Source organism: Caloenas nicobarica, chromosome 1 (assembly GCF_036013445.1).
Source record: "Caloenas nicobarica isolate bCalNic1 chromosome 1, bCalNic1.hap1, whole genome shotgun sequence".
In the NCBI taxonomy this organism is placed as follows: Eukaryota; Metazoa; Chordata; class Aves; order Columbiformes; family Columbidae; genus Caloenas; species Caloenas nicobarica.
The window spans coordinates 31,470,875-31,496,153 of NC_088245.1; the positions used below are offsets into that span (position 1 = coordinate 31,470,875).

Sequence of the window (25,279 nt, forward strand, 5' to 3'; positions counted from 1 at the left end):
AACCCCTGGAAGATTTTCTTCCTCTGGTCACTTGGTTTGAGTCCAGCCTTTTACACAAGGAGCTGGTGACGGCGTGGTCCATGAGCAGGTACAGCAAGGTATCTCTGCAGACAGGACAAGCTGGCAGAAGGATTAGAAAGCAAAACAAGCCAAGAAAAAGGGAAGGTCTCTGGGGGACCAGACTTGTGACTTTTAAAACTCTTACGCATCTAAACGAGGGAACCTGAATCAGAAGTCAGTGTGTCTTGTCCTTCCACGCAAAGCTTTTTTGATTTTAGGTGTTTGCAAATTAGGTTAATGCGAAAAACCTGCATGCTGTATCGGAAAGCCGAAGCATCAGTTTTAAAGCACCTGGTCACTTAATGTCCTCTTTTAGGGAGTTCATGTTTTAAAATAGAAAAATAGCTCTTCTTAGGATTGAGATGCTGCTTTATCTAGAGTGGGTTCTTAGCCCCCATACTTGGAATTTCCTGCTGGTTTTAGTTACTCTAACTATAAACTGCTCCAGCTAGGTTAAAAAGTTTATGTAGATTTTTCTCAAAATGTTTTCAAAAACTAAAAATTGAGCTGGGGGGGGTGGGGGTGGAATTTAGCAACATTTGTTTCAAATATAAATCTCTGCCCACCATGCTTGAGCCATCAAATATTCGAGTGCATTTTTTCAAGGCTTTTTGTATGATAGAAAGAATAATATACTTTTGTTTCTAATTATTGATCTATTTCATTTAATGTAAAATGAGCACACAAAGCCTGTGCAAAACAATCTTATATGATTTTTCCTTAACAGTGTGTATTTCAGAGTTCAATATCCTTAAAAATATGATACTGTATGTACATGGTGGAGGTTTGCTTTTGTTAAGGCCAGCTGCTTGGGCGTTCGCAATTTGGTGAATCATGTAGGATGGTGCAGTGATGAGATGCCAAGTCACGATCCAGCGCTTTGAGCTAATTTTACTTCCAGTGTGCTGCTTTTGAATTCAAAGCTCTTCTTACTGGCACTGTTGAGTTACAGGCAGGGAAGGAGATCTCCTTTAGCTGCTCAGGGTTGCTCATTGGTGCTGGGCTTTTCGTGAGGGTCTGAGTGTTGTGGTGGGGGCTGCGCAGACCTTGGAGTGCAGTAAGTGGCTTCTAAATTCGGGCTCTCAGCTGCTTCCTCAGTCGTTTTAGTGGATGACATATGTATATAGTGAAGGATAATCTGCTGCTTGATGCTTGTGCTTGCTGCAGTCCTGAATCCAAAGTAGGTTCCTGAGAATGTGGGAACACTGAGCCGAAAGTCAAGTATTACTTGCTCTGAGCAGAGCAGATGCTGCTGAGCTGTTGTGAGTGAGCCTTGCGCTGCACCGATTCTGGATGCAGCTTTTCCTCCAGTGGTTTTTAAAAGTCGTTGAGAACAACTTTTATACTTCAACACTTTGAAGAAAATTACACCTGAAGAAACTGTTACACAATGATGAGCTAAAATTACAGCTCTGTTTGAACCTGGAGATTAGTTTTTGTTATGTGTTCATTCCTATTTTGAGTTTTTTAATTCATACAGGCAAAGTGATATCAAATTGCATGAAATGAATATAACTTGTAACAGTCAGTAATGTCTCAGTCTTCATTATTAAGGGAGGGATTGTTAGTGCTCTCTGTTTTTAAAGCCGCTTGACAGTAGTGTTTGCTGCAAGCTAAATTTGTTTGAAAACCTTCAGTCAAAGTAATTCCCTCACTTCTGAAGATGACAGAGTAGAAGTTATTTTAAAAAAAAAGGTAGCTTTTATTTAGAAACCTTTGCCTTTTTGTCAGAGATCAGTATTTTGCCATATCTGTGAACATTTACTTGTTATTGGCTGAGTTAAAAAACCTTCAATAAATTTCAGCTTGTCTATTTTCAGTAGCAACTCACAAGGTATAACAAATACTGTATCTACACTGAGTGCCACCCAGATCATACCTGCAGACATCTGAAAAGACTGTCTTTGTAATTATAGTAATAAGCTCTTGGAGGCTGGCCAAGTCTGGGGCTCGGCGAAAGAACTGGTGATTTAGGGAGAAAGTTTTCCCTTTGGTTAATAATGTTGCTTGTGAGTAGTTTAGAGGGGTGAATAGCTGGTAATACGGAGGAGAAAGGAAAGTCAGCAAGAGGGTGAATGGAGGGGCCTGGAGTCTGGGAGGAGCTGTGGAGCTGATGAAACTGGGACTGGGAATTGCGAGGCAAGAAGGGGATCCTTGGCTGGTGGGCAAAAGAGGGTGAAGTGCCGGACTCTGCGCTGCCAAGGGCTGCGTCCTCTGCTAGCCTGGCCACTCCTGCACTGTGTGGCATTTGCTGCTGGGTCTCCCCCAAGTCGTATGTGGTAATCCTGTGCCTTAAATGAACTGATGATTCTCGAATGTTTGGTTCGAAGTGGTATAATGTCAGGACTTCTCTGCAGGTCAGCAGCATGCTTTTTTTTTTTTGTTTTTTACAGTATGGACTTGGGTATTTATGTTGTCTGTCTTGGGGAACACAAGAGGATATGTGTGACAGGAGCTGCCTAGGATGGTGTTGGAACGCCCTTGAATGAATGGAAGTAATGCTGCCTTATGATGCTGTCCATTGAGAGCAGCCCCCAAGTGAGGTGATACTTCAGAAAGCTGGCTGAAGGGACCAAACAGTATGGATGGTCGAGCATCTTGGTGCTTAAGCTCCTGCACATGCCTTTTTTTGTGGGCACTACACATGTGTTCGATGTGACTGATTTGGCAAAGAGATCAGGCCTGTGTTATTGTTGGTGGACAGGGAGAAAAGGGTTGGCCTAAAGGACTGGAAGCTTGTTTATGCACATGGATTTGTAGGATGGAAAGGATGGGTGGAGTAGATAGGAGTAAGAACTGGGAAGACAGGAGATTCCAGGAGAAACCCTAAGGAACTGGAAAAGCTGAAGTTTGATTAGCAGAGAGCATGAGACAAGGTTAAGGACTAGCAGTATAAGAAGAGATGGGACACAGCTGTACAAAAAGTTCATCTAGGTTGAAATGTGCTTCTATTATACAGCTTCAAAGCCTGACTCCAAAGTTTTGGGGTCATCTTTCTACTGTTGTGTAATCCACTGCGAAAGCATAAATTGTGTCATCTACTGGTGGTGTTTTGCAAAGAAAAGTTCACTTTTGGATGTTTCTTCACTTCAGATCACTTGTGCAGAGGTAAGGTCGGTGTTTAGGTTGCTTGTAACAGGCCTGAAGTTCCCCACTCTGTTTTTAAGCTATGTCATTACTCATAACAATGTAATCTAATAGAATTTCCATCTCCAGAAATTTCTCTGAAAATCTGCTTTTGTTGAAAGCAGAAAACTTCCAAAATCAAGCACTCAACATAAACATTAGAATAAATCTGCAAGTGTGATAGAGCTTTGGGCTCATAATACATGTGCATTATAATCATTGCATGCTGAAGTTGATGTAATAAATTATCTGCTTATATAAGGGGCAGAGATAAATCACTGCTGGAAAATTTGATTTAATTATTGGTATGGGCATAGAGATCAGCTTAAAGATAGCAGTTCATCCTGCCCTGTGCATCTCGTATATGGAATTGGATGGTAGGGGTGGTGCACACGGAAGAAACCAACAGGCACTCCCGGAGTGTTAAATATCAAAATCTCCTGGAGAAACACATTGCAGAAACTCCCCTGTTCCCTAAGACTGAATTCTCTATTGCCTCTAGCATGGATGACTTGACTCCTCTATTTTCAGATACCTACTGATAGTCCTTTGGGTCTCTTTCTCACTCTCATCTCCCAGAGTTAGTGTTTGCAGTATCGCTGAACCCCCAGGTTCCAGGCTGAGTGACAGCACCATCATTGCGGCGTTGGCAGATGCTCTGTCAGCTCTTTTCTCACAGTCAGTGGAGGTTTGCAGCACATGAACCCCGTTTCCACTGCCCTTCGGGAGAGCACAGGGCTTGGCAGCTTTAATCACCTGCCAGCTCACAAAAACACGTTGGGTTTTCCAACCTTGTAGCCAAGATCAAAATCATCTCTAGTGGAAGTTTTGTTAGTGTTCCTCACCCCTTCTCTTGGGGCAAAAACAATCCTTAGGCATTGTCAGGGAAGAAATACGGGGTTTATTTTCTTTGTTGTCTTATGTTTTGCTGCTTATTAGAGAAGCCAGGTGGTTTCTGTGAATTGCTCACCTTCTCGACAGGTGGTGAAAACTAATTTGATGCCCTGTAGCTTGACAGGTGTTATCAATATGTGCACTTGATGCAAAATGAAACTATCTTACTGTCATTTTACACAGATGGTACTGCAGACTGGTGTTACAAGTTCATCAGTCTAGATCTTTTTCCAGTGTTTCAATACCCAGGTGCCTGAAGTAGCTGCATAAATCCAGATGCATTTGTCACTTGCCCGTGATATGTAGAAACAGGAAGGATGTACTCTGCAGTGATTTCAGAGAATGCAGCAGAGTTCATGTGAATGGGAGACTGATTCAGACTGTCAGGTATGTTGAGCAGAAAGCACTCCTAACACAGGCACATTGCAGTGTTTGCTAAAGAAGGGGCATGACTTACACATGGAGCTTCTGGCCGCTGTTGATATTTAAAAGTAACTGCCTGGTTTGAACAGTGGATTGGGATCTGGGGTCAGAAGAATAGGGCTGGGGAGGGGGTGTGGAGTCCTGGTAGCTGCAGAGTGAGGGGGAGACAGAAAGTAGAACCAGGTCCTGGCAGGACCACACAGAACAGAATGAAGGACTAGTATCTGTTACTGTGGTCTTGTCATCGCCCAAGTTATTTGTCCTTTGAAGCCTGTATAATTGTCATACTGGAGTATATCATCTGCTGCTGCTCTGTAGCCCTAAGTCATTTCAGCTCTTGCTAGGATGTGCAAAATAAAAGCTGCTATTTGACTGTGCCATGTTAAATGCTGATTTGAAGCTTGTAGACTACTCTGTAAAATAGTTTTGTATTTAGATCTATTTTAAATTTTGTTTTTAATTTGCATTTTACAAATAAATGAAAGTACTTAGACTTCATGTGTGCACATCTGAGGTTTCAATGCATTTGTTCCCCTTCAGTTTAAGCATAAAACCAGAACAATGTTCTTAAACTATCAAAAAGCTGTCATTATTTTTGCAAGATTTGATTTTGACTTAGACATTTTGTAAAACCAAACGTATATATATTAATGCAAATATTAAGTTGGTAGTGTTGCAACTGTTGTGAAGACACAATTCTTCAAATGTCCTCAGGAACTGGAAGGTGGAAGTTTTGCACTGCATGCTTTAAACTTGAATATCTCAAAGTTCGGATGTTCTTTAATTTGGTTTTTTTTTTTTTTTTTTGATAAAATACACATCTTGTCAGTGTTTAAAGTCAAAACATTGAACATTAATGGCACAACTTTAACTCTCTGTTTTGCAAGCTGTCTCGGTACTTCCAAGTGCGTTAGTAGCATGCAGTGTTATGCCTGTAAATCATTTTAAAGATCATGCGGTGGCTATTTTTTTTTTCCTTGTGGTATTCTTGCTTTAAACTGTTTGAATGCCAGTTCCCATATTGGATTTGGCTTTGATTCAGCTTTGTCAATAGTATACACTTAATCTCTTGTTGTTTGTAGCATTTTGAGACTAAAAGTATGTTTTTAAAATGGTTTGCTACTTGTGGTCCTTGCCCGGGTATTATTATTTTTCTGATAAGGGAAAACTCTGCATGCATACCAACACAGTCTGTGCTGATGGATTATCCTAGACAGACTACAACACCATGGCAACAGCAGAAAAAAAATTCTGATTTGCACTTGGAAAACAGATGTGGTGTCCAAATGTGTTTTGAAGAATTCCTGTAAGACTTGGGATTATCATAACTTTGCACTTTACCCATCACAGCTCCTGAACCAAAATACTCCTGGTCTCATAATGGGGTAACATCTCTGTCTATTGGGGTATGCTTTCAGGAAAGATGAATTCTATATATTGACATCCAAAGACCACAATAGTGTAACTAATGCAAATAGCTTTGATTAAATTTTCAAGGCTGACTTGTCCAGTAAATAATGAAGTTAGAGAAAGACGTGAAGGCTGTTGGGAAGAATGGCAAGTGTAACTTGTTGGAACTGGGGCAGAGGTGTTTAGTACAGATGGAGAAGTAAATTAGGGGACCATGTGATCAGTGGAGGATAAAGCTTTAACGAGGTATTCACAAATCCCTTCTATACCGTGGTTTTATTTTGTGTGTCAAAATAGTGACTGATATGTTGAATAGAACAACATCAATTTTAGTCATGTCCTTAGAAGTCCCTCAAGGCACCCCCCTCACTTTCTAAGATCACATTGGATAACTATGTATGTTGTAAACTCATTGAACTTTGAGCCTTGAGGCTGCATTTGTTCCCCACGTGTGTTATCTGCACTTTCGGAGGGGAACACCGCAAACCCCTGTTACCTCAGCCACCTGCTGTAAACACATTGATTTCCTGGCCAGTGCCATTTGGAATCCAGTGCTGCAGGCTCTTGTACAAGTAAAACCTGTCCTAGGGGTGGAGATCTCCACCAAGTTTGTAAACAGGTAGCTATTTCACAATACTATATATGGCATAAAATTTGGTAAGCAAAAAGTGCTTAAAATGGATTGTATTTAAATATAGAAATTACATGTAAAATATATTCCTCCTCTTGCAATTGAAAAGTAAAATATTTTGAGTCTCCCACAATAATACCCTGGATTCAGGTCATATGCTTCTGATGAAAGGAGATTCTGTTACTGCAGGAGGACTGCCTGGCCTCAGGAGTGAATCCAACAAGCTGTACCTGTTGGTGTCACAGAGTTATGGCTGTGCCATTCTTCCAGCTGCTCCCACTCTGTCTCTGCAGCAGTTCTAGCTGAGGCTGATCCAAACCAGATTTGTTGTACAGAAGGCAAATAGTAAATAACTGAATTGGACAGTTGGCAACCCCAGCCTCCCAGGTGCAGGAATGATTCCAGACACGTTTCTTCTCGAGCTGCAGGAAAGAAGAGTAGTGCACCTGCTGCTCATCAGGCTGTTTGATACCAGCAAAACAAGCTTCTGCAAAGGTCGTGTTCTTGTGGAGACTACTAGGCTTTTTTTAAAAACCTGTAGGAAGTCATTTGACAAATATGTGAAGTAAGGAAAAAAACATAAAGGGCACAACCTCTTTGGGCTTCTTAAGCAGTGATAAAGCCCTTTTTTGTAACTGCGTGAATATTTCATCTCTTACTGTACAGAATACAAAGTCATGTAGCGCCTGCAAATCAAAATCTGCGCCTGTTGTGAGATCGGATGTGTGGGAATTTGGCTCTAATGAATCTGATGTTAATTATTTTTAATAAAAATTCCATATTAAAATATTGTAATAATGACTTTATCTCTACATGAATCATACCTTTCTTTTTGTATACCTTGTACATCCTACTGCTTTTTTTCTCCACTGCTAGTATTTGCATACTGTATTTTCTTGCTGAAGCTATCTTTAGAGTGTTTGATTTTATTGTTCAGTTCACCTCTATTGTCATACAGTTTTACTATCTTTAAAGAAAATACAAATATTTCCATTTTTTTGTTGTTGCAGAGGTGAAGAAGCCATTATGCTTCTGTGGCTACTGCTTAACACTCTTTCAGTGATTATCCTAAAAATGAAATACTTATTCTATGCAACACAAGTTCAGACAAGTTAGTTGCTGCACTACATTTGACAACTTACAAAATATTAATAACATATAGTCTTTGTGTAGATGTGAATGGCACATTGAGAGACAGTGCTTTGAAATTGGGAGTATAATTAAAAAGAAAAATATCAAATGTTCTCTTCCCATAAGTAGTACCAAATTATTCAACTGTATTTAAAATCAAATACAGTTCTGACAAGACTGCAGGAATGAATGGTTTAAAACTTTTTTTTTTCCTATCTCCAGCTCAACAGTTGAAATTCCTTCCAGATCAGTAGTCATCAAAATTAATTTACCTATCAGATGATTGATAAAAAGACTTTTTAAAAATTGTGACCTTAAAGTCTTAATCATACAGTGTGAAAGGTCTCTGCCCTTTTGGAAAGCTTGCAGTGCTTCAAGAACAACGTTGTGTGCAATGAGCACAGATGTTCATGGTTTAGCCTCAGAAATATAAACCAGATTTCAAGTAAGAGTTTGGGGAAGATGATGCCCAGAAATGAATTTATATACAATGTGCAACTTTTCCCTTTAAAAATGGGCAAATAGATGAGAACAGCAGAATTAAAGCTTTCTACATCACAGCAACTCTGCCAAGTCTGGGTGCGTGCACAGGTATTGTTTATAGCTGCTCAGTTTATAACATCAACCTCTTCTACTTGGTCCTGCACTGGTCACTAATGTAGGTGGTGCCTCGAGGGTTCCCCTCTGGGGACAGCAGCGTGTGGCTGTGACGAGCTGGGCCATAGAAAGACTGAGACAGAATCAGGAATTGTCTCCATCTGTTTTTCTCTTAAGACCCTGCTTTACTGCTGGGTGCTGGTTTTTTTCGAGTGAAGCTCTTAAGTTTGAAACTTACTGGGAGAATTACTACAGATTTGTGCCTTTTCCAACCAACAGCCATATCATTGCAATACTTGCCAGAGAAGAGACTTCACATAAAATATATCCTTTTTAAAAGTAGATTCAAGCCCACATCTTTTATCTCTGAGGAAAATCCCTGTTCATCGTGTTTAAGGATCTTAGGACAGCAAGGACAAAGGGGCAGAAAAGACAGCATTTTGTGTTCCTCATATGTGATCTGCAGGGGGAAGAGAGTATCATCTTCTCTGTCTATCTGCAGGAGCTGTGCCACTGAGGGCAAAATGCTGGAGACTGAGTTGCAGCCAGTCCTACTACGTGTAAAGGAGAAAGTGTTGCCATACAGCAGTTTCTCTGGCTGTCGTAATAAAGAAAATCACTGCTGTGCCAGTGCTTTGGGCAGCCTGGTCCTTTTGCATGCTAGGCATGGTATGTGTGTACATACTGGAAAAAACCTTTAGGAGTGTCAGGTGGATAAACTTAATATCAAGTTGTCAGTCAAACTGTTGCACAATTCGAGCAGAGAGCTGCTAAATTCCTTCCAACTGTTGCAGGGAAAGAATGGTAGATAGCTAGAGATCCTTCAAGTAAAGTTTAAGACACTGAGTTTGGGTGCTTCTAGGTGTGATGGCAGATGAGGTTGGACAGAGGAACATCAGGAGTGGAATGAGGCCCCGTTCCAGCCAGATCTGTGGGTAGCTCAGCCTTGGGTATAGTGCATCTGTCACAGGCAGAAGTTCAAACAACATGTGCCTTACTAAGAAAAAGAAAAGTCTCGGGCAGCTGAAGCATCCCAAAAAGACTTCTGCATCCAAAAAAGGCTCACTGTATGTTGGGTTTGTTGTGGTTTTTGGTTGTTGGTTTTTTTTTTTTCCTACTCTTGAGCGTATATTGAAAACTCCATATGCCAGAATCTTGATTCTGTGGTGGTTGTGTTTGTTTTGTTTGTTTGCTTGTTGGGATGGTTGGTTGATTTGGTTTTGTTTTCCCGTTTGGTTGGTTTTGTTTTGTTACCAGAATCAAGATTCTAACCTCCCTCTGTTGCTGTCATCTTCTTCCTTTTATCCTCTTGCCTTTCTCCCTCAGGCTTGATTCTGTTCAATCTTTTCCTTTTTTTGTGTGGTTGATGTAAATTTATTTAGGCTATGCACTAAATGTGTTTAGGAGGGTTTTAGTTTCAGTAACTTCTTCCCTGGTTATCTACAGGCAGTGCAGCATCAGCGAATCTGTTTTGTTCCTGAAGCTGCAATTGGTTTTCTAGCTGCTGATAAATCTCCTCATCCTGAGGTTAGGAAGCGTATATTTGTCTACACTTACACTGTGCCTCTGTGACCCAGGTATTTAAACTGTTTTAAGCATCCAGTAGTCAAGGACACTGTGCACAAAGAGAAAGGGCACAGCATTTGTTCCTATATGAAAAAGGATGGAGAACAGTACTTCAGAAAATCTTAGTATAATTAAAGTTAATACTGTGAATCGTATTATGGAACATCCTCATCGAAAAGTGACATGAAAGCAGAAAGAAAGCCCATGTACTTGAATCTGTGGCAATATTAAGCTGTATGTGCTATAGCTGGTAAAATAATAAAGTGAATGAACCTTGAGTTATTTGAAGAGACCTCTTTTCAGGCTGCTGTGCTGGAGTCACTTCTGGGAAACCTCACTCTCCTTGACAACTTCTCTGTGTGAGAAACAGCTTATATGCCTTATGTGTGGGAACAAAGTCTCTGCCTGTAAGAGGTTCAGAGAAATTGAACCAGTACGAGTTTGCATCCCCAAAATGTCTGAGAAGTGATTTTCTGTAGCTGGCAAATAGCCAGTTTTGGCTGGTACAATGGACATCAAGAAAATATAGAAAGAAGGCAGAAATCTAGGAATGACAATCAGAATGTACATGCTACTGTGATTATGAAACAAAAATAATAGGTTATTCAGGTCTAGTTTAAAAATACTTAACCTGCTTTGCTTCCCATAAACTATTGGTGACTGTAGTAAGGAATAACTGGCTGTGTTCTTGTATAGAGCATCCTTATGTATGTTTGTAGGAAAAGCGAAACGAAACAAAAACACCACACCACCCCCCCAACAAACAAAAACCAAACAACAGCAACAAAAACCCCTTCCAAACAAACAAACAAAAGGAATAAATTATTGCTGAGGAAGTGAGAACAATGGGTTTAATTCAAGTAGGTCCATGAAATTTCAGTGGTAACAGCTAAAACCAGTAGAAGTGGTTATGATGACATTTTAAAGTAAATATATATTTTAAAATCCTCAGATGATCCTGATCTTCACAATTTTCACCTCAGAGTAGCACTTAACTTACTAGATAGCCTTTAAAATTCACTTCCCAATGCAAATATTTCGAATGACTTTTTGGAAGATGGATGCACAGGTGACAGTGAATAGTCATGTTACATATCTTGACATGCCTATGAAGCCGTGCTTTTGAATGTCATCTGCACTTTAAAGTCTTCTCAGACTCCATAATCCTAAAGGTCTTTTTCATAAAGAAACTGGAAACTATATGGATCTTATTTTTGCACACAGAACTATGACCCCAGAAATCTTTACTGGTGAAGTAAAGGAAATTGAATCTGGAAAAAGAAAAAAATCAGATTGCTTATGCAAAAATGTGAAAAATAATGATAGAGGATTCCATCAAAACATGTTCAGTGAACAAAGCTAAATCAAGGCTAGGCATTCCCTAAATTCCTGTGTAGTAGATGGAAGTATTTTCCCTCTCATTTTTCAAACAAAGAAACAGTGGCAGTACTAATAATAAAAAGCTCTCCAGCATGTCTACTTGTGTGATCATCAAAATGAAATACTGCCCTAGTCATATGGACATGCCAGAAGACTTGATAGAAGCAATGATATACCTAAGCATACCTTTCAATAGGTACGTCTTTACTCTGAGATGAATAATATTTCTGTGACTTCAGTCGCAATTTTTAGGCATACAGAAGCTTTTAAAACATTTAGTGTCCAAAATAACAGGTGAAACTATGATTGTGAGTCTTCTGTCTTCTTCACTGTCCTGACCTACCTGCGCAAGCATCTCTTATCTTGGATCTTCCTGTGCCCTGTCCCTGGGTAACTGTGAACCATGCTGTCTTTCTGGCATTACAGATCCCGTATCTGTTTGCCCAGATCCTGTATCATTTTTGCTCAGTCCAACCTACCGTAGTCTGGGGCCAGCGCCTGGGGCTGAACTCTATGATGAGGTTCGCTGTTGAGCTGCTTGAAGATCTCAGCTGAGTATTACACTAGCTAAATTTTGATGGGAATACAACTTTATACTTAGAAAGCATAAATGATTCGTGGTTTTTCCTGAGTATTATCATCTGTTTGGATAGAGTTGAGGACATCTGGAAAGGAAAGCCAAAAATGCATGAAAAAAGAGATGGATGAATAATCAGTATCATCAGGCAATTGCTAGATATTTCTCAGAACCTGTTTTTCATCTTTTCTAATGAGCAGATCTCAAAGTAAGGAATTGTGTACTATATGTGCACATCACAGTTATTTTCAGCTTAAACAGTTCAATAGGTTAAAAAGTAGTTTTATTAGTATGTAAATTGTGCAGTAAGACATTCCTAATGGTTATATTAGTCTAAAGGCTTCCTGAGGCTAAAATGGTAATAAGATGTAAACCAAGATGCCATGGGTAATATTGTGATTACAAAAAATTGTTCATATCTAAGTGAACATTTTCAGAGGCAGACATGATTATTTCTGTTGAAGAAAAAATAGTCGCTATGACTGAAAACCTCCTAATAAAAATGTATTGGGAGGTAAGAGAACAAGTTCAAAGGCTTCTTTTTAAGTCTCCGTCACAAAGAGTATGATTTATTATGATAGCTGCTGTCCTGACAGTCAAGTGACAGATTTTGCTATGGGTTTTGAGCTGTCCATTAAATATTGCACCTCTATTTTTTGAATGTTTTGAGTAGCCCATTGAGTAGCTACAGACTGAGAAGTGGGAGTCACAGTGGGAAGCTGAAGGGGAGCGGGCCTCCGGAGCAGTTAGTGTTTAATGGGTCTACAGCTGTAGTGAAGCAGTGTGCAGAAATAATTCTGATTAGGCTTGGTCAATCAGATGACAAAATGAGCCCTGCCCTGCTGTCATTCAACTCTAAAATTCAAAGAACAATTTCTGCTTAATCCCAGTTAAACACAAAAAAAATCTGTTCAATTGGTTATATTTTGGTTGATTTCTTGATATAGTATGCTGTCAAAGGCAGAGGGGAGCTACTAGATAAGCTACTCTATTGGCAAAATTACCTTTTTCATCTGGGACTTCATTTTGGAAGGAATGATCAAAGCCATGAAAATAGTGATTTTTGAGAATTGAGCTTTTACAAGATTAAATGTTACTAAAACCAAATAAGAGATTAATATTGCGCCACATTTGTGGCTTGGTAAATAGCTTCTTATTTACAATGTTGTGTCATGTGTTGTCATTAGAATATACAGTTGTAAATGTGCAATTAAGGAGCAATAACTTTGAATGGCAGAGGTTTTGCCTAATCAACACTATATTATTTGATGATAAATCTTCACATCAACAATAAATCTCCTGTAATTGTAACTTCTATTTTTCTAAGATTTTTAGCCTTCAGCAGCTCTAGAAGCGTGGTACATATGTGAAGTGGGAGCTCAATTAAGATACTCTGGTTCTATTTCGGCAAGTTTAAGAGGTCAGGTGGATGCAGTCATTGCTGAACCTCACTGGCAATCTGCTTTGAAGCAGATTCTTAAGCAGAGATTGTGCTTTTGTGAAGAAAACCATTGTTCTAATAAGCCTTGAGAAGAGAATAGATTTAAAAGGACCAGATGAAGTTATTGTTCTGAACTAATACTGACAGAATTCTCAGAGTGCTACCTATAAAAAGCTGCAAGCCCCCTAAAGTTAGAAACATTTTAACTGTAGTTACCAAAAAAAAAAGTCTGGATTTGTGGCAGAATGGAAATAAAAAGTTTTGAATAGGTTTTCTTTCTTTAGGAGTTGAGAAAAGCCACTGTTCTGTACCGGTGTTGCTTCAAGGTATTTCCTTGGACAGCAAAGGTGGTCCAGAGCTTCACATGCTTTGTGAAACTGGTGACTTTAATAGTGGGAGTGAGCACAGTCAGCTCTTCTAAAATGTTTTCATTGATTTTTCAGTATGTTGAAATTTTCTTTCTTGTACTGGATTTCCACCACTCAGCACAAATATTAGCTTTTGCCACGATCTGCCTCTTGAACACTGTTGATGGAGACCAGAGAGTTGCCCCATTGGCAAGTTATCAAGTAGAATGAATAGAAAAGTGAAAATAGAGCTCTAAGGTGAGAGGCAAGTTGCAGGTAGTTGCTTATGGGGAAATTGTGGATACGGTAAGATCCAGATAAAAATCTTCACTGATTTTACTGGCTGCATTGTTTATACACTCTATATAATGAAAAGGAACCTTTGTTGTTGTTGATAGAAGTCAATTACTCTTAAACACAAACAAATGGAAAAATACTTCAATACATGGGACATCATTTTACTAAAAGGTTCATGCAGCTAAGCAGATTTAGGTCTGCTTTTAAATAAATACAGGGAAATGTTTAACCCCTATTGTATGGCTACAAAGCCTGTGCTGATCACACAGAAGCTTGGGAGGGCTGAGGACAAAGCGACGGGGCTGCTGGAAACGGCTCCTCTTGTCCGTGCTTCTGCACACAGTCCAGCAACAGCAGGGCTTAGCAGCAGAGTTTTGTCAAGATTACAACATGAAGGGGAGCATGGTACAAATTCTTACCTCTCACTAACAAAAAGAAAAAAAAAAGGGGGGGGCGGGAAGAGGACTAAGAGGACTATATAGCTATATGCCCAAGGTAATGGCCGATTTCCTTTGTCTATTCTGATTCTTCTCAATCACACAGTTGATATTTGTGTGCCTTAGTATTAATTTGATTTATTGGAAGGAAGTAACACAAGAAAATTGAATTTAAACCTTGGAAGAATAAATCTCTTCTATGTAATTTAGTAGAATGTTTGACTTTGGATAACAGTCTAGCAATTGAAATCAATGCAGTTATGATTTGTATCCATGGAGGCAGAGCATGACTTTGCAATGTGTTAAATATCAGATGACACTTATATTCTGTTTTGACTGTTATGTCTAAAATTAACACATTGTTCTTACAGACATTAATATAACCTAGTCTGGACTACTTGCCTTAGGAAATGTCCTCATGCGAATGTGTGTATAAGAAATAAAAAACCGAACAGTTATTTTTGCTGTATTTCCAGGATATTATTTTCCATTGTTACTTTGTCAGAATCAGATGGGGTTGAGCGCTACCAGAAGTAACATAGATATGACAGAAAGATGGATCACTGCCCTCATCAACCAACAAGGTAGTTTCTCCTTTTCTGAGGGCTCCTCCTCACTCCTTTGTTCTGAAGGAAGAAATGATGTGAGGGTGAATAATGGAGCTCTGCAGTCCTGGATTGCATAAAACTGGGCTTAAATACGCTAAATAAATTCTGTACGTCACAAAGCATATATTTTTCTGGGTCCTCTGAAAATATTTTGTATTAAATAACTTTCTGCAGTATTGTAAAGTAAAAACTAAATTGCATATGTGTGTGTATATAGTTATATGATAAATATTAGGAGAAAGCTGCATATTCTCTCATTCTCTTGCTTTTTAAGATTACATTAAGAACATTAAAGTGTCTTATCCTTTTAATGGATATTTTGAATACATTTTGTATAAAAACATTTGGCCAATCAAATTATAAAATAAAAAGGGAATTTTGATATTTTGCATTTTTTACATTTGAACTTTTTGCATAGTTATGTATTACAATCTATGTATTTTTCATTCTAAACTTTACTTGTCTGAAGCCTATTGACACTAGAAAAGTGTGTAAAGCAACAATATTATGTAAATTTTAGTTCTTTCACAAATTTTTAAATTATTAAGTACACAGTAGGCATGTCAGGTGTGGAAAAGTATAAGGTGTGCTTTACATTTTGACAGTTTGCTAGCGACTAAATTAATACACAGAAAATCAGGCATTACATGACCCCAAATGCATCTAATAAACTTTAAACCATGTTTCATCTAATCTGTAGACTTTTTTTAAAAACATCTTTTTTGCCCTCCCTCTTTTTTTTTTTTTTTTTAATTTATGCTATTTCACTCATTATTTTTATGTAAGCATAGAAATACTTCTCTCACTTTGGAACCCAGGCATCTGGTTATTAATTTACATTCTTGGACACAAGGGTTTCCTGGTTATAATGGCATATATAAGACTTTACCTGTTGACTTGTTTAAGATCATGCCACCAAGCCATTCAAAGTATCTTCATCATGTGCATTGTGCATAAGAATGAAAACTAAAAAAACCCCCCTTAGATTACTTCTTTATTTCTTCATTTCTTCTGAGTTGATTTTTGGATGTTCAGGTGCATTTTTGTACATGGTTTACAGAACTCCTCATGGGTATGATGTCCTTGGAGTTTTGAACTTTTAAGTTCCCTCCTAAGAGACTATGAGAGAAAATAAATAACGTCACAGCAAAGGAATCTGATCATGGACTGTAAATAGGTTAAAGCTGCAGATGTCAAGAAGAACTGTAGCAAATATTTATTTTTGGAGCAGCATGTGCATAGTCCAGGCATCCAAGAGACTGATATTCTGACCGTTTATTACCTGGATAGCACAGGTTTTTTTTCTTGCAATAAAACACTGAAACTTGGGATTCATTATAGTGTGTCCTAAACCATCTATATTATGGCATAACCATGTGTACTTCAAAAGAGTAAGGGGATCTAAGTGGTGATGGTTTTTTCCCTCCTTTTAATGAGTGTTAGAAATTCGGGAAAGGTTCCCTGCAGTGTCAACAGTGCTATGGGTTTTTTTTGCCATATGAGAGGTCTTACACAAGCCATCTCTGGGTTTAGGATCGTGCCTTACTTTTAGACATAGTCGTTGAGGATACAGCTGTTCTTTACCAGTAATAACAGCAAGATAGGGACAAATTCCTGTCATCAAGGTAGGCCCATTGGCAAGGGCTGATCTGCCCCTCTCTACATCTTAACATTTTAGAAAATTAGTGTCTTAGAAAATAGACTGACCATACTCCCCCAATTTAATCTGTACTTCAGCAGAGTACTATGATGTTCCTGCAGGCCTAATACACTGCTAGTTAGTGTTTTTAGTTCAGAGTATCTGAAATAACGAGAGCTGTATTGCAGCCCATCAAAGTGATGATTTTTGCAGCCTAACACTGTGAGTCCGTGGCGTGTGCTGCGGGGGAGAGCGCAGGCGAGGATGCGTGGGAGCATTGCAGGACTGCCCGGAGTGGAGAACCCAAACTCAGTCTCACCCATACTGCCCTTCGGAAGGGTCCCTTGGGCTGGAGCATTCCCCAAAGCGTGCGCTGGTTTTATCTGTGACTTAGTGGACAGACCCAGCCAGGAAGCCGCGTGAATGGCAGCGCAGATGTAGCCATTACCTTTATATAATAGAATATGTGTGATGATGGTCGTACGCGAGTGGTTTGCTCAGCCAGGAGTTGCGTGCATGTCGCAGTTCTGAATGCAGGTTCTGTGTTGGCTTTGGCTCATCAAGGTCCTGTTGGTTTGTAGGCAGCTGTTCCAGCTGAATATAAAGGTGGGGAGTAGGGAGGGATTTGAGTGCCTGCATAGAGGTGAAGGCAATGAAGTGAATTACTTAAGTGAATTTCACCCTAGTGAAATAAATTATATATGCCAAACTGCCAAAGTTACAAAGATAATGTATTCTTTCCAGTACTTTATTATGCAAGAGCAACAAGTTGACTTGAAAGAGCATGTTAAAGAGCAATTTATGAGAAGTGCTGTCTGTTACTGGAAGAAACAGCTACAAAAGAGTTCTGGTCAACAGTTAGGGTTTTGCCAGTTGGCGGACCAATTTAACAATTAAAAAGCTTTTAAAAGTATACTGAAAGAAATAATAAAATTGCATTATCGATTTGATGGGAAATCAAACTGGTGCTACAGTATCACTGTTGTAAGCAGAGATTTTGCAGTCTCTCCTGGTTTACCTTACAAAATAGTGCTGATTTGCAGTTACAAGTAAACAATGAACTTGAATTACTGTTCTACAGATAAAATGTGTACTTTCATGTACAGTATATAAAATAACAGGTGCTGCAGTGATGCCAATTTGTTGCTGTTAGTTTCCCTTCATCACTGGTTCACTGAAATAAGGACTGCATATAGTGGCAAGCATAGCTGAATTTGCAGATGAGCAACATGTACTGTAAATAAAAAGACTGTAAGGGAAACCTTCAGGATTTTTTTGAAGCGCACTTTCAAAATTTATAATTCTACTTGAACCTTGCTCACTTGAAAGTTTAACTCCACACATGCAATACCATGGAAAAATAAGCAACCTCCTTCTCAATAAAATCTCAAATCTGTTTAAAACAGGGTATTCAAGTAACAAAGAGTAAGAAGAGAGGAAGTGAGGGCATAATTCTTGTGAATAAATGAAGAAGGTAGCAGCTGAATTCAAAACCAAACCTTTCCTGCTGTTTCCTCTTTTTTTTATTGTGCTTTCAGTTGGGATGGGGGGATGCGGGTTGGGTAGAGGGGCAAGTTGTCTGTCCTATCTCTCAACTAGAATTTAGGATATTCTCCTAGAAAGTGGGAGATCAGACAGTTTATAAAATGGCTATATGCGTGGATCTTAGAGGCTTGCTGTCAGCTACTGTGACCTCTTCCAGCAGATGTCTTTTTAGAAGTTTGGCCATCTATTCCAAAGAGCACCAAAGCATTTGGTCCTGAGGAAGCAGAGGTACCTGGTGGGCCTGAAGTTAAGTTACTGAACATTAGGAAGATGTGATTAGGCTTCTCTTTTGGCTTATTCAAGCTTTGCGAAGCTCTGCTTTTCACTGATGACACAGCAAACCTGGATAACTACATGAGTGGTCTGGTCTGATCTGATGTGATTGGCTGTGTTATTTTGGAGACCTAACTGCAAAACATGATTTTGAAAACTAGGGACCTTCTTTTGTTCTTAATGCTTCTTATTTTTTCCTCAGCTCAACATATATAAATTAGTTCTTATTAAAATACCATTCTGTTTGACTTAACTGGATTTAGCATTGCAGCTATATCAAGACATATCTAATGTATTTGTTGTACTTTAACAGTGAACATTATTATTGACCTCTATAAATATTTCAGGTTGTATATTATTTTTTTCAGGCAAGGCAGTAACAGAAAGACCTGTCATACAGAGGATAAGAAAGAAGGAAAAGTAAGGACATAGACCATCTTGCTCTGAAGGTATTTGTACAAAGGTAAGATAATTTTTTTCTCTCTAGATTTTAATTTCCCGTGCTAAGTGGGGGGAAAAAAGCTATCAATTTCCTATCGTTCTATTCCATTTCTGTTAAGTACTATCAGAGTAGTCATAGAATGTGTTTTGTGTTTACCTGCATTTCCATGTTTGTTTAACACTTTATGATAATATAATTTTTAAAATGTCAGCTCAACTTTTAGCTGAAGGGCTCAGATCAAATATGTTAACTAGAACAGCAGCTCAAAGTGTGTCATAGCTTCACGTAGTTGAAGGTAGGCGTAATCGTCTCTGATGTTCCTTGCTGGAGAGAACAGGTGCTGGGACAGGCCAACTAGTAACAAGTGAGTCTGGAAAAAGTGGACTTAGAAGGAACTTGAGACATTTTTGTACAAAAAAACCAGAAGCTTTTTCTTCTAGCACAGATTTGGCAATGGGGACATTCTGAATTCTTTACTCTCTTGGTTTAGGTCCCGAGGTTAAAATGCCTGTTTTAGAAGTTTTGAAGCTTTGATTCTTTTTTTTTTTCAATCCTCTCCCAACCTCTCCCTGCTCTTGTATTTGAATTGCGTAAACCTTCAGCATGAGAACAGAGATAGTCTTACTTGAAGTCAGTAGTAGCTGCTGAATAGTCATCTGTGTTTTAATATCTGATTATTTTGAATGAAAAGTCTGATTTGAAGGTCTTGAATACAGTATTGTATACAGTCTACTAGACTTTTTCTATTTTTTATAGTGCACAGGCGTGGGTAGTTGCACAGTGTTTTATCCCTCATTTCTGTGTTCAAGTGGACAGAGCATCTGAAAACATCAATAATGTCTTTAAAACAGAGAAAGGAGGAGATAGGCACTGAAACGTTTTGACTTCTGAATTATATGCCGGCAGTGCTACTAAAAGTAACATTTAGTGCATCCTGTCCCTGCAGTGAAGATTTTTTTAATCTTTCGGAGGTCTCTTCTGAAATGGTTCTTGTGTTAGTCACTTAAGAGTTAAATATAGCTTTGCCCAAAGAGAACTGTTACTGTAAGGTTTTTAAACTAGACTGCTCTGAAAAAAAGATAAACCATTGAAGACTCTGAAAGGGTTTTTGGATGGTAACCAAGTTAAGGAAGCTCTGAGGTTCTTTGGCTTTGCTGCTGGCTGCTCTTGCTCTCCGGGATCCTGGCACCCTGTCACTGTGCCCTCATTGCCTCCATAGCTCCAGCTCTCCTGTCAGGGAATGCCACCATACAATAAGTCCCCTGGGGCTGCTTGGATGAGTGACAACCAGCCAGCTCCAAAGTGACAAGTGTTTAAATGTCTAATTGGGTCAGTGCACAGGTACCTGCTCCTCATGAGTGAGATGTTCTAGCTTTTCTATGTGACGTTCTCTTGGTTCCTCTCATTTTTCCTACAGTTGTAGAACAAAAGTGTCAATACATTGATGCAAGAGAACAGGCGTTATGAAAGGAGAAGGGTCATTTCCTATTAGCTTGTTTTGGTTAAACTAGCTTTACCTCTTGAGTACTGACTGGAGGGGAGGCAAAGAAATCCATTAAAGTGATGGATGTTCGGTGATGCAGATGGTCATTGAAACAGACAATAAAGTGATTTATTTGACTGGTGAAAACAAATACATTGTCTTAATCTCTATGTTAGGTAGTTCTCATACTGGTTAGACCTAGAGGCTTGGGCATCAGGAAATGTATGGGAGAGAAAAAGAACATGTTTTGTTGAATCCGCACAATGGGGCTTTTCCTAAGTCTAATAAACAACTTGCCTTCATAGAATGCAGTCAGATATAGGCGACTGATGTGCAAAGGAACTGTTTTATCTTATTGAAGGCTTGGTCTGTGCAGAGAAAACAACTGATATTAAGTCTGTAGTCCATATTACTCAGATGTGGTTGCTCTCCTTTTGTCTCTTCCTCAAAGAACAATAGAATACTAAGATGATCAGAGGTCCGGAGCTTCTTTCTTATGAGGAGCGACTGAGAGAGCTGGGTCTGTTCAGCCTGGAGAAGGCTGAGAGGGGATCTTATCAGTATTTACAAATATCTCAAGGGTGGATGTCAAGAGGATGGGACCAGACTCCTTTCAGTGGTGCCCAATGACAGGATGAGGGGCAGCAGGCACAGACTGGAGCACAGGAGGTTCCATCTGAATATGAGGAGAAACTTCTTTACTTTGAGGGTGCCAGAGCCCTGGAACAGGCTGCCCAGAGAGGTTGTGGAGTCTCCTGCTCTGGAGACATTCAAACCCCCCCGGACACATTCCTGTGTGATCTGCTCTAGGTGAACCTGCTTTAGCAGGTGGGTTGAACTAGATGATGTCCAGAGGTCCCTTCCAACCCCAACCATGCTGTAGTTCTGTGATTCTGTGATACCTGTTGGTATTGGGTTGGAAAGAGTGTCTGGAGATCTTCTAGTCCAACACTCCCTCTGCAAAAAGCAGGGTCAGCTAGAGCAGCTTGCTGTTTGGACAACTGATTCAAGTGCTTGACTACTCTTACAGTAGAAAAGTGCATTCTTTTATTCAGATGGAATTTCATCTGTTCTGGTTTGTCCCCATTGCCTCTTTCTTTGTCATGGGGCACCACCGAGAAGTGTTGTTTACCTCTGCCCCCATCAGGTATTTACACATTGATAAGACCTCCCTGACCCTTCTCCAGGCTACAGTCCCAGCTCTTTCAGTCTCACCACATATGTCAGATGCTCCAATCCCATAATCCTCTTTACAGTCCTTCACTAGACTCACTCTGGGATGTTTATGTTTTGCTTGTACTGGGGAGCCCATGAGTTGACACAGCATTCCAGACGTGTCTCATCAAGGCTGAGTAGAGGGGAAGGATCATCTCCCTTGATGTGCTGGTAACATTTTTGTTAATGCAGCCCAAGATGCTATTGGCCTTCCTTGCTGCAAGGGTATGCTGCTCACTAACAGTCTACTTGGAGTCCACCAGGGCCCCCGGGTGCTTTTCTGGAGATCTGCTTTTCAACTGGTCATCCCCTATACTGTACTGGTGCCTGGGATTATTCCTCCCTGGATGCAGGACTTTGTATTTCCTTTTATTGAACTTCATGAGATTCCTGTTGGCTTCTTACTCAGCTTTTTAAGGTCCATCTGACTGCCATTGTAACTGGCTGGCATGTCAGCCACTCCTCCCAGTTTGCGTCATCAGCAAACTTGCTGAGGGTGCACTCTGTCCCATCAGCCAGGTTACTAATGGAGTAGTTAAATGGTACTGGCCCCAGTGATGATCCCTGGGGTACACCAGCAGTGACTTTCCTTCAGCTGGACTTCATGCTGATCACAACTCTTTGAGCCTGGCAGTTCAGCCAGGCTTCAGCCCATCTCACTGTCTATTTGTCTAGTCTCTACTTCATCAGTTTGTATATGGGGATTTTATGGGAGACAGTGTCAAAAGCCTTGCAAAAGTCAAGATAAACAACATCTGCTGCTCTCCTGTCATCCACTGAGCCAGCCATTAGCTGGGCTGTTCTGCTCAGAGTGTCTCAGTCCCAGCAGGTGCTGCTGCCAGGGTTGCTCTGTGAAATCAGTGTCTCCCCAGTTCAAGGTTTGTTGAAAACAATATTGTCAGTTTTGCTTTGACTGACTTGCGTGTGTGTTTCTAAAATAATGCTTTTCTAATGGTATGTATTTAAAAGTGTGAAGAGTAAACATTTAAACATTGTAAAGTTTGAAAGTATTCTAAGTGGTGTGAAGTCAGCAACATAGCTATTGTCAACACTGTTTAATGGCAACTGCTTCTTTTCCTACCTTGCTGCCTTTACTAATAAAAAGACCTTCCGACAGAGGCGAAAAATAAAGACAAAAAGAAGCCGTTTGCTATAAGACGAACGGACTGAAGAAAGGGAAGTTTTCATGGGTAGGAATCAGAAGAATTATTTATAATAACGAGTAACAGAAGTACATTTTTTCAAGTTTACGTTATTCCTGTAAAACTTCGATTGTGAAAAATGTCCTCATTCTAACAGGACTGGCATATCATCTACTTAATTTAGGAAACTTGACAGGAGAAATCATCTGGAAAAAAGGAACATATTTCAGTAACATACAGTTTCTTAACATCAGCAAAGAGAGAATGAAAATAGTTTCTTATTCAAAAATGTAAATGTAAGTATTTTTAAGTGACAGAAATTCCCTCTAGAAATCAGAAACATTATTAATGGGTTGGAAAATGGCAGACCATAGAAAGGGAACACTGCTACTTTCTTTTGTGGAAAAGCATGAATTAATTTATGTTAAAAATACCTCCCAAAGCTTTTATTTAGTGATAATATACTGATGGTTTTGATAAATTCATTTACAGATAAACCGAGTTTTCAACAGAAGTCATCGTAACTTATTTAGGGATCACAGCCAGTCTAATTTTACTAAAGCCCACCCAAATGTTCCAAGTGTATAGTTTCTAGGGTAATTGTAGTGTTCATGTAAAATGTTAGGTTTTTCCCATCTTTTTTTTTCTCACTTTACAATCTCTGATTTTATCATATGTAAACTGGTTAAATTAAATGTACCTCTTTCTTCAGATGTTCCTTTTTTAGTTCTCTTGTAATGTGCTTTTTTCAGTATGCTAAAAGAAGACAGCATGTAAGGAAAATATATAATCCTCAGATGCTCAGTTACTGATGCATAGAGTCTTTTCACAAGAACTTTTGGTGATGGCTTAGTAGTATCACTTTTTTGCTACATGCATTATTGTGAATTTGAGTCAGTTCCAGCTCTAATTGTGAGTACAACCACAGATACCATAAATAAACTTCTTTTTTAACATAATGTTAAAAGGGGAGGGGAGGTAAAGAAAGGAAAAAAAACATTAAACCAGTTTTTGTTCTCCTTTTTGTTTGTTTGGGGTTTTTTTTCTGTCTGTTTGAAAGCTTTCTGAGCTTGCAGCTTCCTGCAAGAGAATCAATTGAGAAAGATCTTGGGAATATTTTTGAGTGCCCTATTTTTGTTCCTTGCTGCTTATGCATTCACTAATATCCCACTAAGACTGTGAAACACAGAAGGCAGCAACCACAAATATTGAGACATGGATTTATTCTACGTCATTTTAGGTTCTTGGATACCTCAGTTAAATTAACAGCATAGTTGTTTAATCAATAGGAATTGATCCAGTTAAAGAGGAAAAAAAAATTGATAGGCAATTTTAATTCTTTTTTAATTTGCCTCATCTGCTTACCTGTATGTCCACTCAGACATGTGCAAGCACAAAAAAAATAGTTGGTGCATAAGTGCTAAAAAAGATCAGGGAAATATGTAGAAATGAGGGGGACTAGGAGGTCAGTGAGCTGCTGCAGAAACTTCAGCTTGTGAGTTTCACTGCTTCTTTCAGCTGTTCTTTTTTTTCCAGTTCTCTTAATCAAGTTAGAATTATTATTCCTCCCTTGAAAATGTCGTTGCACCCATTCTCACAATTGTTGCATGCATTTTTAAATATACTGTTGCTATTATAAAGTGGGCAGCTTTAGGATAAATATTTTGTTAGTATTGTTTCTTGATATTGAAACTATTGAAAAAAGCTAAAATTCTCAGTAAAGATCTTTGAAAATTAAGTAAATGTACCTTGCTGTTACCATACAGCATTCTTTTATCAGAATAAAGTATTCATATGCACCATTAAAATAGATTTTCATTTAGCTATATTTATTTCCAAATGTTCTGACTCCTGTAACAAAATGCATGGTCACGGGATCACAGGTTGGTTGAGGTTGGAAGGCACCTCTAGAGAACATCTGCTCCAGTCCCCAGCTCAATCAGGGCTACCTAGAGCTGGTTGCCCAGGATCATGTCCAGGTGGCTTTTGACTGTCTCCAAGGATGGAGATTCCACAACCTCCCTGGGCAACCTGTGCCAGTTCTTGGTCACCCTCACAGTGAACAAGTATTTCCTGACATTCAGACGGAACCTCCTGGGTTTTGGTTGATTTGTGCCTGAGTGTCTCAGTATGCCCAAATGATTTGAAAGCTTTGCTTTCAAGAGATCCATAGCTGCACCTTTTCTATCTTTCAAAGCTAGCTTATAAAAGTGCTTGTAGTTAAAGTGTTTTATTTTAAAATATTATACTGATGAGTGTACAAACTGGGAAAGCAAACCACATACCAGGTGTTCTTGAATACTCAGGCCAGGCCCAGTAGTAAGAAAGCTTTCCTGATCTGGAAAACACTTCACCACTCAAAATTTATTCAGTGGAATCTTGGGAAGTACTGTTTTTCTGGATCAGTAAGACAAGTGATTTAAACCATCTCAAACATTGGTGAAGTCAATTACATACTTTTAAATCAGTACAATCAAACATGTTTTGTTAAGACTATGTCACTAGATAGAAATAGGATCAAAAACCAAGATAAGGCACTCTCTTTAACACAGATACTATTTTCTTTTTTTAGTTGAAAGTTTCTCAATGGTTGACAGTACTCCCTCTATCTGATC

The 25,279-nt window shown here is 39.2% G+C and overlaps 1 protein-coding gene across 12 annotated transcripts in view; it reads left to right on the forward strand.

The window, feature by feature from the left end:
* NRCAM (neuronal cell adhesion molecule) overlaps positions 1 to 25,279 on the forward strand; it is a 159,229-nt gene that overhangs the window by 33,165 nt on the left and 100,785 nt on the right. For all 12 annotated transcript variants that reach the window (XM_065658482.1, XM_065658466.1, XM_065658470.1 and 9 more), the window contains exon 2: positions 18,751 to 18,845. The gene's annotated coding sequence lies outside the window, so the exon portion shown is untranslated. The remainder of the gene's footprint in view (positions 1 to 18,750; positions 18,846 to 25,279) is intronic.